Below are 18,982 nucleotides of genomic sequence, written 5' to 3' on the forward strand. Positions count from 1 at the left end.
ATTTGTAAAATACAGTCTCCCATAGGTGATAGGCCCTAAATGGAGACAACTTGGGTAATGGTGTTTTGGTAGTATTCATAAGTCAATTTCACTAAGCAGGAATATAAAATAGACAGGTGGACATAAAAGTCCAGAGCACCCAAAAGATCCCCAGGTTAGAAATACAGATTTAGATGGTATTTTTAAGTCATGACATTGGATGAAATAACCTCAGGAAAGGATGAAGGTAGAACAGAGGGCTAGAGGGCTGGTAGAACAGGAGTGGCTATTGAGTATGGAGTGAATAGATGAGTGAGATGTCCTGGGAAGCCCAGAGAAGACTTTCAAAAAGGATTTCGAATCACTTTTAAGAATTACCTTCTTGGGCACCTGAGTGGTTCAGTCAGTTGGGCATCCAACTTTGGCTCAGGTCATGATTCTCACAGTCTGTGAGTTCGAGCCCCGCATCAGGCTCTGTGCTGTCAGCCCAGAGCCTGGAGCCTGCTTCGGATTCTTTGCCTCCCTCTCTCTCTGCCCCTTCCCCACTCATGCTCTGTCTCTCTCTGTTTCAAAACAGAATAGACATTTAAAAAAAAAAAAGAACCACCATCTATGTAGGATTTAAATATTAGGAAAAAAAAACATTGATTTCGATGCTTCATAAATATATATATATATACACATATATATGAAGCTATTCATATATATATACATATATATGAAGCTATTCATATATAGCTATTCATGAATATAGCGATTCATAAGGGTCAACAGAACATATATAGAATTAAAATATAACTAGACAAGTAAGCATTAACAGTGAAGTGTATTAAACGCTGGTGTGAGAAAATACAGGATACTCTGCAAGTATGTATGAGAAGCATTCAATATAGACTGGAGGAAAATCAAAGTCTTCCAAGAGGAATTAAAATTTAAGTGGAGACCTAATGGATAAGTGAAAGCCAGTTCCAGATGGAAAGATGTGGTCCAAATAGGGAGATTGGCATATGCAAAGCCTTGGAATTATGGTAGCAAATAAAACCTTCAAGTAACTGGAGGTGGTAGAGGTACTGAAGATGCTGAAGAGGTGTTGAGAATGAGGCCTGAAATCATGAAAAAATCTGCCACTAGCTACAGTCCCATAGGAGGTCCATGGGGAATTTGAAAGGAATGATTCCAGCAGTTTTCACTTCAGGAGGATCAGTTCTGACCATAAAAGGGAGAATGCCTGGAAAAGAATAAGAAAACCAATAAGGAGGCTTCAGCAGTACTCCAGGTGAGAAATAGCTCCAGCAACTCTGATACTTCCACACCACCCAAGCATTCAGCTTTCTGATCTTACCACTCTTGTTCGGTCATGTCCACCCTGTTTTACCTCTTGGATCTTGTAATCGTTAAAAGCCATACCGACAACTCCCTCCTCTTCTTTCCCTCTGTTGAACTTACCTTGCAAAACCCAACCCTAGTTTTATCCAATTGCCCACCAGTTTGATACATGGAGCTGAGTAGATGTGCCTCGAAAAAAGTATGTGAATGTGCTAATAGGTTTCACTTTAAATCTATGACCTTGTGTAGGTCTTTTGTATAATCCTATGGTCTTTCCCTAGTCTATTTGTTTCCCAGCTATCTCTGATAACTATTCCAATTCTTCTCTCAGCTTGAACCTCCTTCTACATTTAAAAAAAAATTTTTTTTTTAATGTTTATTTCTAGGAGAGAGAGAGAGACAGCGTGAGCAGGGGAGGGTCAGAGAGAGAGGGAGTCACAGACTGAAACAGGCTCCAGGCTCCGAGCTGGCAGTCCGCACAGAGCCCGACGCGGGGCTCGAACCCACGAACCGCGAGATCATGACCTAAGCGAAAGTCGGACGCTTAACCGCTTAACCGACTAAGCCACCCAGGCGCCCCTCCTTCTACATTTTTATTCCCTGCCAGTTACCTTTGTTTTCTATTTTACTGAGAAAATCAAAATTATTAAAAGACAGTTTCCAGACCTTGATAACATTATATTAAGTGAAATAAGTCACTCACAGAAAGACAAATACATAGGACCACAATACTGTGTGATTCCCATGTATATGAGACATCTAGTCAAGCTCCTAGAAACAGAAAGCAGAATGAGTGCTAGTTGCCAGGGGCTGGGGGAAGGGGAAAATGGAAGTTGTTCAATGAATATAGAATTTCAGGTTTGCAAGGTGAAAAAGTTTTAGAAATCTGTTGCGCAGTGTGAATATATGTACGCTGAGGAACTATGCACTTAGAAATTATTAAGATGGTAAACTTTATGTTATGCATTTTTACAAATTTCACCGCAATTAAACAACAACAAAAATATAGCTTTCGGTCTACAACCTGGTTCGCTCTCAGCTGGGAGCATTGTGCCCACACAAGGTCTTCTGTCCCCGCTGCTGCCTCCCCACCTGGCCAGGTGGTCTCACACCCTTTTGTATCCAAGCAGAGGTGCTGATGAAGACAATTCAGAGATATCCGCACAGAGCTACTCCCCTAATAAAACCTCAAGGCAGAGAGGTAAACTTGTCCCATGTGAAGAGTCTCAGAGTTCTCAGAGTCACAGAGCTCAGGGCTCTGCTGTAGCCCAGAACTGCCGCAGAAGTTACCAAGTGAGACCATCCCTGGGGAGAAGCTGATGGAATTCCTGAACGAGTTTGTGGAAGATGCGGAATGGAATGCATCCCGAGGAGGACCGGCTCAGTTGGGCCCGCGAAATGACGAAGATCGGCATCACCACCCAGAATCTAGGCCAGGAAACTAAATGAGCAGAGGAAAGGTGATGTGCATCCTGCCCAGGCTGGATGGAAACGGACCAGGCAGGACTCAACAGCACAAAGGCTTGGAAGAAAGAGCAGAGACCCTCGTATTTGACCCTTTTGCCCCCATGTATACTGAGAGATCTCAGGGGCCAGTTTGGGAAGAAACTGTAATGTTGGGCTGGACTCAGAGCTCCATTCTTGGGCACCATTTAGTTCCCTGTCCTAACTCAACCAAAAGTACATTTAATGCTTGTCAAAAACATCACTATGGAGGACCCACTTTAGGTTGCCTGCTAATGCTATGAAGTCATTTGTGATTTCCTCCATGATCATCAGCTATAGGGGGAAACGACGTGTAATTGCTGATAATAAATGAACAAAAATCAGCACATAAATAAGTGGTTCTTCATAAATATCCATTTGTGCAGATTGTTTACCTGCTGAAACAGCTCCATCTCAGATGTATAATATACCTTTCAAAGGTTACATCCAGGGCCACTGGGGTGACTCAGTGGGTTAAGCATGTGACTCATGATCTCAGCTCAGGTGTTGATCTCAGGGTTGTGAATTCAAGCCCTGCACTGGGTTCTGCACTGGGTGGGCAGCCTTCTTTAAAAAAAAAAAAAAAATTATACCAAAAGAAGGGACATTGTAACCCAGGTGTTGATAAACTTTTTCTGTAAAAGGTCAAATAGTAAATATTCAGATTTGTGGATGGGCCATAAATCTCAGTAAATGAAACAGATGGTGCCAAAAAGGCTAAGATAATTCTGTGAACTGACTATAGTCATAAAAGCATGTTCCTGTTGATGATAAAAAAACATCTAGCAATGTTCTAGAAAAGGAGATTTTATTTCACTTTTACTCACAAACAATTTGTGAATTAAATGATAGTGAAAATGAAGGACTATATGGCAAATCAATGGACATGGGCAATCATGCCTTAATGTGATTTATCTACTTCCCTAAACCTCTCTCTAGTTGTAACAGAAAGTCATTTCTAATCTCGTTGTTAACTGTGAGACCCTTGTGTTATTTGCTCTTCACAACTCATCTTGCCTTGCAGAGTATTAGATATTTTAAAAATGAGGGGGGAACTGGGCAGCTCTGTTGGCTAAGCATCCAACTTTAGCTCAGGTCATGGTCTTATGGTTCGTGAATTCAAGCCCCACATCAGGCTCTCTGCTCTCAGCATAGAGCCCACTTCAGATCCTCTGTCTCTCTCTGTCTCTCTGTCATAAATAAACAACAAAAAAGTTTTAAAGTCAATTAAATTCTAAATAACTTTGAGATTGTTATAGAAATCCATGCTACTTCTGCCCTTCACCCCCACCTAAGCAATGACTTAGATTTCATAGTATTTGAACTGGGCATGTGGACTTTCAGGGTATTTGACATTTTCCATCATGTGTAGCAATTAAAGGCAAGCTATGGACAAAACTGGGGCCTCTGCTTAATTCTATAACCAACCGACCAACCAACCACCAACCAACCAATCAACCAACAAACCAAGTAGGAAAGTCTCTTTTCTTCTCACTTTCCTTATCCTTTTTGTTCTTATGATTTTTTAAAAATTTTTATTAAACTACAGTTGATACACAATGTTACATTAGTTTCAGGTATACAACACAATGATGCAACATCTCTATGTGTCATGCTGTGCTCACCACATGTGTGGCTGCCATCTGTCACCATATAACTCTCTTATAATACCATTGGCTATAGTCCCTATGCTGTGCCTTTTATTCCCATGATTTATTCATTCTATAATTGGAAGCCTGTGCCTCCCACCTCCTTTCACCCATATGTATACGTACATATACATATATATGCTTATATATATACATACATGTATATGTATATGTGTGTATATATATGCACACATCATATTTTCTTTATCCATTCATCAATAAGGGTATGGGTTGCTTCCATATCTTAGTGCTTGTAAATAATGCTACANTTGTAACAGAAAGTCATTTTTAATCTCATTAACTGTGAGACCCTTGTGTTATTTGCTCTTCACAACTCATCTTGCCTTGCAGAGTATTAGATATTTTAAAAATATCTAATTTTTAGATATTAGATTTTAGAACTGGGGGGCTCTGTTGGCTAAGCATCCAACTTTAGCTCAGGTCATGGTCTTATGGTTCGTGAATTCAAGCCCCACATCAGGCTCTCTGCTCTCAGCATAGAGCCCACTTCAGATCCTCTGTCTCTCTCTGTCTCTCTGTCATAAATAAACAACAAAAAAGTTTTAAAGTCAATTAAATTCTAAATAACTTTGAGATTGTTATAGAAATCCATGCTACTTCTGCCCTTCACCCCCACCTAAGCAATGACTTAGATTTCATAGTATTTGAACTGGGCATGTGGACTTTCAGGGTATTTGACATTTTCCATCATGTGTAGCAATTAAAGGCAAGCTATGGACAAAACTGGGGCCTCTGCTTAATTCTATAACCAACCGACCAACCAACCACCAACCAACCAATCAACCAACAAACCAAGTAGGAAAGTCTCTTTTCTTCTCACTTTCCTTATCCTTTTTGTTCTTATGATTTTTTAAAAATTTTTATTAAACTACAGTTGATACACAATGTTACATTAGTTTCAGGTATACAACACAATGATGCAACATCTCTATGTGTCATGCTGTGCTCACCACATGTGTGGCTGCCATCTGTCACCATATAACTCTCTTATAATACCATTGGCTATAGTCCCTATGATGTGCCTTTTATTCCCATGATTTATTCATTCTATAATTGGAAGCCTGTGCCTCCCACCTCCTTTCACCCATATGTATACGTACATATACATATATATGCTTATATATATACATACATGTATATGTATATGTGTGTATATATATGCACACATCATATTTTCTTTATCCATTCATCAATAAGGGTATGGGTTGCTTCCATATCTTAGTGCTTGTAAATAATGCTACAGTAAATATAGAGGTGCATATATCTTTTCAAATTAATGTTTTCATTTTCTTTGGTTAATACTCAATAGCAGAATTTCTGGATCATATGGTATTTCTATTTTTCATTTTTGAGGAACCTCCATAGTGTTTTCCACAGTGGCCATACTAATTTATATTCCCACCAACAGTGTCTGAGGCTTCCTATTTCCTTACATCCTCTCCAACGTTTGTTATTTTGTCTTTTTTATTCTAGCCATTCTTACAAGTATAGGGTGATATCTCATGGTTTTAATTTGCGTTTCCCTGATGATTAGTGATGTCGAATATTTTTTAATGTGTTTCTTTGCCATCTGTATGTCTTTGAAAAAAATGTCTATTTAGGTATTCTGCCCATTTTAATCAGACTGTTTTTTGGTATTGAGTTGTATAAATTCTTTATATATTTTGTATCCTAACCCATTTTGGTATAAATCATTTGCAAATATCTCCTCTCATTCAGCAAGTTGCCTTTCATTTTGTTGATGGTTTCCTTCATTGCATAAAACCCTGTTATTTTAATGTCCCAATAGTTTATTTTTACTTTTATTTCCTCTGCCTGAGGAAACGTATCTAGAAAAATGTTGTGAAGGCTGATGTCAAAGAAATTACTGCCTATGTTTTCTTCTAGGAGTTTTGTGGTTTCAGGTTTCACATTTAGGTCTTTAATCTGCTTTAAGCTTACTTTTCTATATGGTATAAGGAAGTGATTCAGTTTCATTCTTTTTCATATGCCTATCAAGTTTTCCTAGCCACATTTATTGAAGATACTGTCTTTTCGCCAGTGTATGTTCTTGCTTCCTTTGTCATAGATTAATTGGAAATACATAAATGAGTTGTTTCCAGGTTTTCTGTTCTGTTCCATTGATCTAAGTGTCTGTTTTTGTGCCAGTACCACACAATTTTGATGACGGTAACTTTGTAGTATCTTGAAATCTGGGATTGTGATGCCTCCCGCTTTGTTCTTCTTCTTCAAGATTGGTTTGGCTATTCAGGGTCTTTCCTAATTCCATACAAGTTTTAGTATTATTTCTTGTAGTTCTGTGAAAAAATTTTGTTATTTTGATGGGAATTTCTTTGGATTTATAGATTGCTTTGGGTTGTATGGACATTTTAACAATATTAGTTCTTCTAATCCATGAGCATAGAGTATCTTTCTATTTGTTTGTATTGTTTTCAGATATTTTCATCAATGTTTTATCACTTTTTAGAGTACAGATCTTTAACCTCTTTGGTTAAGTTTATTCCTAGATATTTTATTATTTTTGCCACAATTGTAGATGGAATTGTTTTCTTGAGTTCTCTTTCTACTACTTTGTTATTAATGAGTAGAAATGCAATGGATTTCTGTATTTTGATATTGTACCCTGCAACTTTACTGAATTCATTTATTACTTCTAATAATTTTTTAGTAGAGTCTTTAGGATTTTCTATGTGTAGCATCATGTCGTGTCATCTGCAAACAGTGACAGTTTTGCTTCTATCTTACCAATTTGGATACCTTCTGTTTGTTTGTTTGCTTCTTTTTTTTTTTTTTTTTTTTTTTTGTCTTTTTNAAGAGTGGACATCCTTGTGTTGTTCCTGCTCTTAGAGGAAAAGCTCTCAGTTTTTCACTGCTGACTATGATCTTAGTTATGGGTTTTTCATATATGACCATTATTATGTTGAAGTATATTCCCTCTAAATTTGTTGAGAGTTTTTATCGTGAATGGATACTGAATTTTGTCAAATGCTTTTTCTGCATCTATTGAGATGATCATCTGATTTTCATCCTTCATTTTGTTGATGCGGTCTATCATGTTGATTTCCAGCTGTTGAATCATCCGTGCATCTGTGGAATAAATACCACTTGATCATGGTGAATGATCATTTTAGCGTATTGTTGAATTCAATTTGCTAATATTTTGTTGAGGATTTTTGCATCTATGTTCATAAGGGATATTGGCCTGTGGTGTTCTTTCATTTGTAGTGTTTTTGTCTGGTTTTGTTATGAGGGTAATGCTGGCCTCATAGAATGAATTTGGAAGCTTTTCTTCCTCTTTTATTTTTTGGAATAGATTTTGGATCTTCTTTAAATGATAGAATGCAATTGTAAATCCATTCTGGCCTTGAACTCTTTGCTTTAAGATTTTTTTGATTACCAATTCAATTTTGTTACTAGTAATCACTCTCTTCAGATATTTCTACTTCTTGCTGATCCACTTTTGGAATTGTATGTTTCTAGGATGTCCAATTTGGATTGTATCCTTCTAGGATGTCCAGTTTGTTATCGTATAATTTTTCATAGTATTTTTTTCTAATTCTTTGTGTTTCTGTACTGTCGGCTGTTATTTCTCTTTCCTTTTTCACTTTATTTATTTGTGTCCTCTCTTTTTTGATGAGTCCAGATAAAGGTTAATCAATTTTGTTGATTTTTTTCAAAGAACCAGCTGTTAGTTTCATTGATCTTTTCTTGTTTGTTTGTTTTTTAAAATTTCTATTTCACTTATTTCTGCTCTGATCTTAATTATTTCTTTCCTTCAACTAACCTTGGGCTTTGTTTATTTTTTTTTTCCAGTTCCTTTAGGAACTAGATTGAGTCTAGTTAGACTGATTATTTGAAGTTTTTCTTGTTTCTTCAAGTAGGCCTGTATCACTATAAATTTCCCTCTTAAAACTGCTTTTGCCACATCCCAAAGATTTTGGCCATTGCATTTCGTTTTAATTTGTCTTTATGTACTTTTTTATTTCCTCATTGACCCATGAACTGTTTTGTAACATGTTATTTCGCCTCCATGTGTTTGTGTCATTTTTCTGTTTTCTTTTCTTTTCCTTTTAAAAGAATGGAATTTATTTCTCCATTCTTTTTTTTAATGTGTATTTATTTTTGAGAGAGAGAGAAAGAGATCATGACTGGGGGTGAGCAGAGAGAGAGGGATACACAGAATCCTGAAGCAGGCTCCAGGCTCTGAGGTGTCAGCACAGAGCCCTGATGTGGGGCTCGAACTCACGAGCAGTGAGACCTGACCTGAGCCAGATGCCTTACTGACTGAGCTACTCAGGCGCCCCTGTTTTATTTTCTTATGATTGATTTCTAGTTTCATACCATTGTGGTCAAAAAAGATGTGTGATGGGGGGTGATGGGCATGGAGGAGGGCACTTGTTGGGATGAGCACTGGGTGTTATATGCAAACCAACTTGACAATAAACTATTTAAGGAAAAAAAAAGATGTGTGATATGATGTCAGTCTCCTTAAATATACTGAGACTTGTTTTGTGACCTAACATGTGGTTGATTCTAGAGGGTGTTCAATGTGCCTTTGTAAAGAATGTGTATTCTGGTGTTTCTAAATGGAATGTTCTATATATATCTGTTAAGTTCATCAGGTCTAATGTGTTGTTCAAAGCTACGGTTTTCTTATTGAATTTCTGCATATTAATAGTTAAGTTATCTATCCATTGATGTAGGTATGGTGTCAAAGTCCCCTACTATTGTTGCATTACTAACAATTTTTCCCTTTATGCTTGTTAATATTTGCTTTATGTGTGTAAGTACTTCCATTTTGAGTGCGTAGATATTTATAATTGTTATCCTCTTGTTGGATTGACTCCTTTATCATTATGTAATACCAGGCACCTGGGTGGCTCAGTCGGTTAAGCATCTGACTTCAGCTCAGGTCATGATCTCACAGTTCATGAGTTTGAGCCCTGCGTCAGGCTATGTGCTGACAATTCAGATCCTGGAGCCTGCTTCTAATTCTCTCTGTCTGTCTGTCTGTCTGTCTCTCTCTCTCTCTGTCCCTACCCTACTCATGCTCTGTCTCTCTCAAAAATGAATAAACATTAGAAAAATTTATCATTACGTAACACCAAGGGCACTTTTTTGAGATTACATATTGATGAGGCATTTTCATGGAGTGGGTGGAGCAATCAGCTTTTGGAGTAGTACATTTGAATCCCAGTCTTGCTGCTTGTGCATGTGTTCTTTGTTTTTGAGACCTGTGCTCTTACCTAAGGAGAAATATGGTGTCAAATGACACAACTAACCGTTTAGTAGAGTTTGATTCAAGGGAAAACAAATGCACAGATTGGGGCAGTACAGTGCCTTACAAACACACTTCCCAAGGGATTTGGGACAAGAGCGAGTTTTGCAGAGCATTGGAAGTGGCAGTGCAGAAACAGATTATGAATGACTTGGGTTGCATATCTGACCTTATTCAGACGGATGAAGGAAAGAGGAAATAAATATAGAGCCAAAAGTTTGCTTGGTATTTGGGGATTGGCTCAGTATATATACAGGTGACCCTTGAACAACACGGGTTTAAACTATGTGTGTCCATTTATATGTGAATTTTAAAAACAAATACAGTATACTACTGTAAAATGCATTTTATATTTCTTATAATTTTCTTAATATTTTCTAGGTTACTTTATTATAAGGCCATTGTATGTAATACAAAATATGTGTTAATCAATTGTTTACATTATTGGTAAGGCTTCCAGTCAACAGTAGACTTTAATAGTTAAGTTATTGAGGAGTCAAAAGTTACATACGGATTCTCAACAGTGCACGGACAGGGGATCGGCACCCCAACACCCTTGCTGCTCAAGAGTCAACTGTCCTGTGTTTCTGCTCAAGCAGGATATTTATAGGAACACAAAAGTTTGGTTTGCTGACATGACAGCCCAGGCAGGAGTGGCTTCATTTGGGGCCTGGAAATTTATCTAAACAGTAGCAAAAATGTTTAGAGGCATAGACGCTGGAGTCATATTGCCCAGGCTTGAACCCCAATCCAGTGGAAAGATCTGGTGTTCCCAAGTAGCTCAGTGATCAAACTTAATGTCAATCATGGTAGGACAGTCTGTCAATGGACACCTCCTACTGTAATGGCGCCTGAAGAATGCAGCATGTCCTATGACAGATTCTGGCCAAAAATGTTTAACTAAATGTTTCCAGTTAACAGGAAGTACTAGACTTTCAAAAACAGTATTGAGCAGAAGAAACCATCCACAGCTGCTCTGTTCTCTTGAAAAAGTAGAAGTCAAAGTCACTGGGCAAAAAAAGTCAGGGAATGTAACCAATCACAGTATGTGAAATGTGATTGAGTGCTTGTATGAAAAAACCGACTATTAAACTCTCTGAGACTTGAATATGGAATGGGTTGATATGAGGGAAATATTGTTAAATCTCTTTTATGTGAATATGTTGTTTATGTAGCAATGACATACACATGACATATCATATAGGATCCATTAACATGGTTCAGTGAAATAAATATGTAGAGAAAGACAAACAAATAAATCAAATATAGCAAGATGTTCACAATTGTTGAAGCTTGGATGGGTGGATAGGTGTCTGTTACATTATTCTTTCAACTTTTCTATACGTTTAAAAGCTTTCAAAATAAACATTTTGGGAAAAAAAGACTGCTTCCATAGCTCCAACCAGTACACCTACCAATATGCCTGCATCTATATCCAAGTACTGTATTTTCCCTATGGTTTTCATGATACAATTTTATCCTGCTTTTTACAGCCATTATCTCCAGTTTACAGGTGCTCATCACTTCTACCTACTCAAGGACATCTTGACAGCAATTTTCCCTTCTCTCTTCCACATACCTTCTGTTGTCCCTACATACCCTTCTATCTACTACTGCATTTGTCTACTACCCTTTACATAAAAATTCAATTCAATTTAATAAATATTTATTGAGCACCTACCATGTGCTGGGGATATGGTAATAAATAAGATACTGCTTTCATGGAGCTTATCCTTTAGTTGATGGAGACAGATAATACAGAGAGTAAGTAAACCAATTATGTAGTATGTAAGAGGGAGCTGGGCAACAAGGAGAAAATAAAGCAAAATAAGAAAGAAGGGGAATATATGTGTAGGGTTTCCAGGGTTCTTCACAACCTGTGTGGAAGCTTGTATAGACCTTACACCAAAGCACTGGCCTGGCAGGCAAAGCCTGAGCTAGCTATCAGGCCTCATTTTACTCCCCTTGCCCAGGCACCTGTGTACAGTAAACATCTTGGACTGTCATATGGGGTAGCTCTGGAGATTTTGCTATTTAAATAGAGTGACTTTCAAATTACCTTAGATTTTCCTACAGTTCAAATGGGGAACTATTGGTGGTTTGAGAAGAGAATACAATCTGACTTAAGGTTTAATAGCATTACTTGCGCTACTGTGTTGAGAATGCACTGCACGAGGACGGAGGTGGAAGTAAGGAATTTAGAAAACCAATCCAAGTAAGAGAGGATGATGTCACAGATGAGATGTGAGTAGGGAAGGTCCCATTCTACATATATATTTTAATAGATGTAAAAGGATCTGTTGATGGAGTGAATATGGGACATATAAGAAAGAGAGAAGTCAAAGATGACTCCGGGCTTTGGGTACTGAACAATCAGAAGGATGGAATTTTGATCATCTGAGATGAAGATTATTGGTAGACCAGGGTTTGAGAAGATCAGGAGATTGAATTTGGACATTAAATATAATTAAATTTTAGGGGTGCCTGGGTGGCTTAGTCGGTTAAGCGTCTGACTTTGGCTCACGTCATGATCTCACAGTTCGTGGGTTCGAGGCCCGCATCGGGCTCTGTGCTGATGGCTAGCTCAGAGCCTGGAGCCTGTCTCAGATTCTGTGTCTCCCTCTCTCTGACCCTCCCCTGCTCATGCTGTCTCTCCCTTTCTCTCTCTCAGAAGTAAATAAAACATTAAAAAAATAAATAAATAAGCAAACAAACAAATAAATAAATAAATAAATTTTAAGTGCCTATTAGAATCCAAATGGAAATGAGTATAGAANTAAATAAATAAATAAATAAATAAGCAAACAAACAAACAAATAAATAAATTTTAAGTGCCTATTAGAATCCAAATGGAAATGAGTATAGAAGTCTAGAGATCGTGGGTTTCAAAGAATTTCAAGGGTTCTCAATAATTGTCTACAGTCATTTTTACCATTTCTTTTTCCTTCATTCTCCTGTGAACCTGTGGTATAGCAAGAAAGATATTTGGTCATCATCCTTAGTTCCTGGTACAAATCTCCCTAAACCCTTGGAATTTTCTAAATGATAAGAGTGTCTTTTGTCCTTCATTTGGAGCCCTTTGGGCTTATGGTAATGAAGTTACTTGGGGTGGTGCCACTAGATAGCCTCAGGGTGGGGCTGGTATCCAGAAGACCAAGTGATTAGAGGGTTGAAACTTTCAGTACCACCCACTGGTCCCTGAGAAAGGGGTAGGAGGGTGCTGCAGATTAAACTCTAAAAACTCTTCAACAAGGTTTGATGAAATTGCAGGTTGGTGAACACATGCACATTCTGGGAAGGTGGTACACCCCAGTTACTTGGGGACAGAAGCTCCTATGCTCAGGAACTTTCCGGGTTTTGCTTTACGGACATCTTCATCTGGCTGTACATCTATTCCTTTTATAAACTCCTTAATAATAAACTGATTTATTTATGTAAATGTTTCTCTGAGCTCTGTGAGCTGCTCTAGCAAACTAATCAAACCTGAATTGGGGGTTGTGGGAACCTTGAATCTATAGCCAATTGGTCAGAAGCACAAGTGACAACCAAGATTTGTGATTGGGGTCTGAAGTGGGATATGTGTGTGTGACTGTTTTGTGGGACTGAGCTCTTAGCCTGTGGATCTGATGCTATCTCCAGTGTGGGAAACCTAGTCAGTGTCCATTGAGAATTGGAGAATTGCTCTGTGATGTTGGAAAAAAATACACTAGAGAATCCATTCCAGACTTGTCCCCTATCACTGCTCTGAAACTGCTTATGTCACCGATTACTTCCCACTGCTAAATCCAGTGGCAAATTTTCTTCATACTCAAAGAATGTTCTTCTAGCTACAGGAGAATTTGGAGTCTTTACAAAGTCCTTTATCAGAGTCATTTGACATAGAAGATCATTTCCTCCAGTTTTGAAAAAAAAAATTTAACTAAACTTCACCCTTTCCTGTTCCTCATTTTTCACAGACACACCTTCCTTCTCTCAGTCTGCTTTACTGGTTTTTCCACATTTTCCCAATTCAAGTGTTGGAAGGCAAAGTCCTAGAGCTCAACCCTTGCATCCTATCTCTTTACATAGATTAACCTTCCCTGCAGGTGTGGCTAGTTCGAAGTTTCTGTCTAGTGCAGATATCTCCTCCAAGCTCCAGACCGTGACTGGACATCTTCATGTGGATGTCTAGTCACAAATTCAAACTTACAGGTCCAAAACCAAACTCCCACACCCCCTTAATTCTCCTGTAGTCTTACACATCTCAAAAATAGCAACTCCATTTTCCCAGTTTCTCAGGTCAAAATCTTGGAGTCATCCTTGATTCTATTTTTTTTCCCTCAGACTCATATCCAGTACCTCAGACACTCTTCAGGTTTATTTAAAAACATACCTATAATCCACACCTACCACTACCATTCTGGTTCAAGTCCATTATCCCTTACTTAAATTACAGAACTAGTTTCTTTCTTTCTTTCTTTTTTTTTTTTTTTTAGTGCTTTAATGTTTATTTAATTTTAAGAGAGAGAGTGCAAGCGAGGAAGGGGCAGAGAGAGAGGGAGACACAGAATCTGAAGCAGACTCCAGGCTCTGAGCTGTCAGTACATAGCCCCATGAGGGGCTCCAACCCATGAACCACAAGATCATGACCTGAGCTGAAGTTAGACACTTAACTGATGGAGCCACTCAGGCACCTCTAAAGAACTAGTTTCTTAACTGGCCTCTATGCTTTTTACATTTACCCTTCTACAGTCTAGTCTATTTTCTATAAAGCTGTCAGAAGGATCATTTTAAAATAGAAGTTAAGCTATGCCATAGGTGTAGTCAAAACTTTCCAAAGGCTTTCCACGTTATTCAGAATCAAAGCCCACGTCCTTCTGATGGCAAAACATGATTTGCAGCACCCCCCTCCGCTGCCACACGTGACCTCCTCCCACTCCCCTCCTCCATCACTATGCTATAGTCACAGTGACCTCTGCTTTTCTTGAAGACATTAAGCATGCCTGTCCTCGAGGCTTTTGCATTTGCATTTCCAGCTTCTTATAACTGTTTCTGGGTCACTGGGTGGCTCAGTCATTTGAGTGTCCAACTTGTGGTTTTGGCTTAGGTCATGATCTCATAGGCTTGTGGGTTAGAGGCCCGCATCTGGCCCTGCTTGGGTTTCTCTCTCTCTTTCTCTCTCTCTCTCTGTCCCTATCCTGTATGTGCATATGCTCTTTCTCAAAAACAAAAACAAAAACAAAACTATTTCCTTAGGGATTTACCTGTTGTTTCCTTACATCCTTCAGATCTCTGCTAAAATGTCACCTTATCAGAGAGTCTTTCCTAACCACTCATTATTTGAAGTCCTTCTTCCAACCATCGTTCTGTCTGACTCTTAACCTGCTGCATTTTTCTTACTAGTACCCATTATTTCCTGACATATGCTTACATATTTGTCTCTGTCCACTAGAATGGAAAGTCATGATGGCAGAGATGTCTGTTTTTGCTTTTAGTTTTTACTGTTGAATTCCCAACACCCAGGAAAGTGGTCAGCATAGTTAGTTCTTGGTAACTAAGGATGAAGAATGATACATACAACAGTGAGAGTGGAGCAACCAGCCTCCAAGATGGCTCCCAATGATCCCCGCATCTTCATGCTTTTGTATAAACCCTTCCCACAGGAAGTAGAGCTGACTGACCTGTGTAACTAGTGGCAGAAATGACAATGGGTGACTTCCAACGTGAGGTCATAAAAGATGTTGTGGCTTCTATCTCGCCCACTCTCTCGCATTAGTCATTGTGACAGGGAAGACAAGATTGTGTCATGAGGTTGTTCAAGTGGTCTACAGACACGCTTGTGTAGGAAGGAACTGAGGGCCTGCTGACAAGCAGCACCACTCGAGAGTGAACTATTTTAGGAGCAGATTTCAAACCTTAGTCCAGCTTTTAGGTGACTACAGCTTGGACTGACATTGTAACTACAAATTAGAACCTAGGCCAGAACCCCTTGAGTACCTTGCTCCCAAGTTCCTGATCCACAGACACTGTGTGAGATGATGCCCGTTATTTGTTGCTGTGAGCAGCTAAACTTGGTGGTAATGTATCATACCACAGAACCTCTTTGCTGGTTCTCCTTAGGAATTTTGTATTTGCTTTTCCTCCTGCCTAAAACTTCATTCCCTTAGATAGTTTCATGTCTTTTTAAAAATGTTTTATTTATTTCTGAGAGAGAGAGAGACAGCGTGAGCAGGGGAGGGTCAGAGAGAGAGAGGGAGACAGAATCTGAAACAGGCTCCAGGCTCTGAGCTAGTTGTCAGCACACAGCCTGACATGGGGCTCGAACCCACGGAACCATGAGATCATGACCTGAGCCGAAGTCGGATGCTTAACCGACTGAGCCACCCAGGAGCTCTGAGAGTTTTTGTCTTAATCTCTTGCTTCCATCATGCTTCTGCTAAAATGTCAAGCTATGCAATTATGCACCAAAGGATACAGGTAGCAAAGCAACAAAGGATACAGGATGTGATATCCAGGAGGTATGTGTAATAAGATTAAGCAACTGATCGGACATGGGGGAAAATAGAGAGAGGAAGAAGTCAGTCAAAATGATTCTCAAAGCATTGGCTTATGTAACTAGTTTGTGCCAGGGGAGGTGGAGCCAAATATCTCCCCTTCTCATGGACTCTGGGCTCCAAACCACATTAAAGGGACAGCCTCCAAGAGATTGCAACTCCCATGCAGGATGCCCTCAGGTAGAGGACGGGCAAGAGGCTTACTGGCACTGAGCCACCCAGTGGGCACACTGTGGCACCGCCACTCTAGGGCAGGAACAGCTGCCATCATGCCTCACCTTGCGACACCACGGAGGCACGCACATGACCCTGACCTTCCCTACGCTTGTGCCTAGGTCCTCTTGGTCCTAGGGGCCCTGGTCCAGGGTAGGGCAAAAAGGAGGGTGGGCGAGGCTAAGACCCTATCCCAGGGAGGCAGAGGGGCAGTGGGAGGCAGGACTGTATGAGAACTGAGCACACTTCACGGTCTCCTGGAACTCCAAATAGAAAACAAAATTTCAAAGATAATGTTATTGAGAAGTTTAAGCCGGCAACCACAGAGCATTAAGACCCCAAGCATTAAGTCCCTTTGAGTGCAGGACCCTCTGAAATTGAACTGTTCCTACGCCCATGACACGGGCTCTGTTGGAAAAGATGGTAAACTTGTAAGAGTGAATGAGTTCAACAGTGAAAGATGAGAAGAAAAAGGGACAGGATCAAAAAGCCAGAGAAGCAACAACATTTAAGAAATGGGCAGAGAAAGGGCAACCTTTGGGGAGGCAAAGGTTGTAATTAATCAGAAGACCAATGAAGGAAAAAATACTTGGCCTACTACCCCTGATTTAGAAAAGCTTTGCAAATCCAATAACCTGGCCACATATTATTAGGCACATTTTATTTCACTGTTCATAATATAGATGATAGTTTTTCAGAGTCAAGGGTGTGGTTCTTACATAGGCCTATTACTTTATGTTTGAAGCATATATTATTCAGTTGGAAAAAACATTGCATTTTTTATTTTATATTCCCCAAAATATTGCATATTTTCTTCCGGAGAGAAGCTACAGGGAATAAAATACATTGAATGAAAGAATGGAATTTACCAATGACAGACTCAAAGGTAACCTAAGTAAATAATTTCCCTTCTAGCAGCAAGTTACCTTTATACATAGGTCGGCAATGTCTCTTCTGCAACATTTATCAAGCACCAAAAATGTAAGCTCTAAAGTCTATGAAGAATTTCAAATGATTCCTGGAAACCTGTTACAAAATCCACCACAAGAGTTTTCTAACTACTAATGGAATTTGAGCAAAGTCTTAGGCCATACAAACCAGACCATTTGGTGAGAGAACTGTGGCAGAAAGTTGATGAGACTTCAAAAGCATAGAAGTGATGGGGAAAAGGTGATTTTTTCTTTTAACGGATTCAGAATGTCTTTGGAGGTGGTTTATAAAATGGCCAAGAGCCCAGATTCTAGATCTTGGGTTTGAATCCCAGCTCTGCCACTTACTTCCTGTGTGTGATTGATTTTGGATTATTCAATCATCCTGTGTCTGAGTAAGAGTGGGAATAGTTCCTAGGGTTGTTAGAAGGATTAAATGCCTGAATATAAAACATTAAAAGAACTGTGCGTGGCACATAAAAAGTACTGTGTACACATTTGTTAAATGAAAATTGTGATAATCGATCATGTCACTAAAATGCGTCTGGAATTTCTACTTTAGTAAGTGCCATAAAGCTTTGGGGAGAGAATTCACCAAGAGAAAACATTTCTTTTTTCCCTCCTTTTCATTCTTCTTCTTTATTTTCCTAGCGCTCTGCCTTCAGAGTAATGTATTGTTTTCTCTTTATATTAAAAACAATTCTGTTATTTAAGATACTGGATATTTTCTTAAAAGCAATTTCCACATGTCCTATGATGCATATTCATGGCTGTTTTCCCACTTAACGATTGGTCTCAATGTTTTCTTTCTTTCATATGGAAACAAAAAATAAGTATATGGGAGAATACAATACACAGTAGATTTAGTGTCATCACAATAATCATAATCATTCTGGTACATCAGTGGAAAACATATAACAAGTTTCTGTGGGAAGTGTGAGACGATGAATATAACAAAGATCTCAAATATAAATTCTAGCCCTTTTGACAAATCAGAATGGACCCATCTGAATTCACCAGCTTCTTTGACAACAGTTCTGCAGACTCACAATCCCAGAAACTTGCAGTTCAAAGTACCCCCATGTGTCTTAAAGTAGAAATCCCTTTGTATTTGTCTTACTGCTTCTTTTGGTCTCCCGGAATACATTCTTCTATTCTGCCTCAATTTTATTTGAGTTCTCTCTTTGTTTCCTCTGGTTATTATAGTTTCACCCCCTGCATTATAGTCGAGTTTACATCTAACCACTGTCGACTTCTTTGGCCTCTTCCGCATTTTTGATACGGAGGAGCAAGCTCTCCTGGTCCTAATGGGCTGCAGGGTGATCGGCTTGCGACCACTCCCTGTGTGTGCTGCTGCGGGCGGGGGTAGGGGGCGCTTCTCTCGCCTCCTAACCTCTCTTTATGCGGAAATCTTCCTGCCTTTTGTAAACACGTTTCTTTAGATCTCTCTCTTTGTCTTTTTTCTTCTGTTGCTTATAATCTGCGAGTTTGCCTCTTTCCTCTGTAATCTCCCTCTCCCTTTCCCCCCATAGAATACACATTCCCTCACTTTGGAGGCAGAAAAATGGA

This window comes from Crocuta crocuta, unplaced genomic scaffold, assembly GCF_008692635.1.
Source record: "Crocuta crocuta isolate KB4526 unplaced genomic scaffold, BGI_CrCroc_1.0 scaffold30, whole genome shotgun sequence".
Classification (NCBI taxonomy): Eukaryota; Metazoa; Chordata; class Mammalia; order Carnivora; family Hyaenidae; genus Crocuta; species Crocuta crocuta.